We start from the raw sequence: 2,699 nt of genomic DNA, 5'->3' as shown, positions 1-2,699 counted from the left end.
TCCACTTGCCAGTGATTCCTTGTAATTAGAGTATTGTTAATCCTGGACCTCAAACAAAAAAGGCTTTTTTTTTTTTAAGATTTTATTTATTTGAGAGAGAGAGATCACAAGTAGACAGAGAGGCAGGCAGAGAAGGGGGGGAAGCAGGCTCCCTGCTGAGCAGAGAGCTACATGTGGGGCTCGATCCCAGGACCCTGAGATCATGACCTGAGCTGAAGGCAGAGGCTTAACCCACTGAGCCACCCAGGCGCCCCCCAAAAGGGCTTCTTGACAGTTTCATCCCTCATAGTCATACTCATCCTAGAAGCTTCCTCCATTGATGTACAATTGCAAACAATTGCTTAGCCAAGCAAACAACAGCCATCCTGGTGAAAGGAGCCTCAGAGCTCAGTATGGGAGAGTCCCTGTCTCTAATGACTTCACATGGAGTCCAGAGTGTCTTATGGACCAAAGCCACCAATGGATGATGGGAAGCTGACTTATTAAACACCAGGCAATGCTTACAGATATGCCTGAAATAATATTTAAAACCTGTCAAACTTTAAACACAGCTACCCTTATGTCTGGACCTGACCATTGTACTTCTATAGAGCATAACTATTCAGAAGTTATTGATCTTGTTTATTTTAGTCGACCAGATTTAAAAGATGCTCCTATTAAAAATGCAAAGGACAGCAATTTTACTGATGGCAGTAGCTTCATGGAAAAGAGGGTATAAAAACCTGGGTATACTATAGCCAGTTTTAACTCAGAGTGTTGATGCCACAGACCTGTCAACCAATACTTTTGCCCCCAAAGCAGAGTGAATTGTGCCCACCTGTGCTTTGCAACTGGCAAAAGCCTTAAAAATTAAACTATATATTGACTCCAAATATGCCTTCCCAGTCCTATATGCTCATGGAGCAATTTAAAGAAAAGGTGATTTTATCAAGCCGTAACCCCCCAATCAAATGGAACTTCACCCCCCCTACTCCTGGGTGGGATATGCATGACATTCATCCAGGAAGTTCCCAGCTGTCTTAAGGCCTTGCCACAGGAGAAAACCAACCTTGACAATGGCAAGGCCTCCAGGATCTTGTAGGTCCTTTTTAGCATATGAACTTTCTTTTGAAAACCTCCCTTTTTCCTTACCTCCTCCAAACTCCCAAGTATATAACCAGGCACCCTTCACCCCCACCCCCTCAGGATTTTTTTCTGGGCCATCGGCACCAGAGCCCACCCCACCAAACCTCAACTATATTCCAAAACCACATCATGCATATATCATTTTCTGAAACTTGTACTGCCTATCTCCTCTAACTTATTTTTCTTACAAAAGGTCTTTACCTTTCATCTTAGAGGATATCCTAAAACATCTGGTAGTCCTTGGCTCTGTCCAATTTCAAATGCAAGACACTAAAAGTTGACATGAATATAGCAAACTGGAAGACAACAAAACGAAGCCTTCAAGATACTGAGGGAAAATGATTTCCAACACAGAATCTTATACCCAGCCAAAGTTTAGTCAGATGTAGGTGTGGAATAAACTTTTTTTTTTCAGTCGCACATGAAGTCAAATATTTGCCATCCATTTTCAGGAAGCTACTAGAGGAGATTTCCCTCTTCCCAAAATAAGGAAGTAAACCTAGTATAGCGAAGATCTGGAGCCCAGTTAGTAGGGATTTCCACACAGCAAAGGGACCGAGTAAGTTCTCAGAATGCCAGAGAAAATGGCTCCTAGCCGGCCTAAGAAGAGAAAGAAATCCACACTGGAGCTGGCTGATGGAAAGCTCCAGGAGGAAATCCTTCCAAGGCGCAAACAAAGGGAACCGAGAGGTTTCCTGAGGCATCTGAGCGCAAAGGAGAAGATTTCACCTTTCCACCAGAGTTTGAGGAGGATTTAGATTGGTGCAGGGAAAAATATGCAGAGAAACAAAATGAAAACCAACATGCTCATTAAGGGGAGGAGTAACCAAATGGTTATACAATAAAGGCAATGAGACAACTCAGCATTGTTTAGCTATGAATAATATTCAGTCAAAATAGGTATCACCACCGAATAGCATTTTAACAAAAAATTAGGACTTAAAAGCTGAAGGGCTGAGGGTGTGTGACAACTGAATCTTTATCTTGGTGGGAGGAAATCCGTGGATGCCTTTGCAAATCAAGAAGTAGAAACGTGGACTTTAAATACTGGAAGACCAAACTGAGACAAAGGTTGAGTGATTCTGCAGATGAAAATGGAAGTAGAGGGGGCAGGGAAAGGCAGATTTCTATAATAAACGTTATAGAATATTTTTCTGGAGGTCTGTGCACATACGGCTTTCACAAAAATTAGAATGAAATGCCACTTTTAAGGCATCTGGTGAAATGTCCAGGGTTCTCCCAGCGACTCCGGTTTCCCCATCCTGAGCTTATCACCTGGGCTCTTCTCACATCCCGGCTCTTCTTTTCTTTTCCCCGGACTCCTCCTCTAGGCACAATGCAGATCCTGTAGGAATGAGGTTGGCTGGGATGTTTTCATTGTGCAATCCAGGCTCTCTCGCTGCCTCCTAGGGTCAGCGGCAGGCCAGGAAGGAAAGAGGGAGGGCGGGGTGGCAGGAGGCTCAGTGCGGACAAAGGAGAGCTTTAAATCTCTGTCAAGCCTGTCAAACGTCTGCTTTTTAACATCCCCTGCTCTGCCAGTTCTGAACATCGGTGGCAGAATACTCCCCGAAAAC

The sequence above is a fragment of the Mustela erminea genome, chromosome 1 (genome assembly GCF_009829155.1).
Source record: "Mustela erminea isolate mMusErm1 chromosome 1, mMusErm1.Pri, whole genome shotgun sequence".
Lineage (NCBI taxonomy): Eukaryota > Metazoa > Chordata > Mammalia > Carnivora > Mustelidae > Mustela > Mustela erminea.
The sequence above is the reverse complement of the archived record's forward strand: the minus strand, read 5'-3'. Positions refer to the sequence as shown.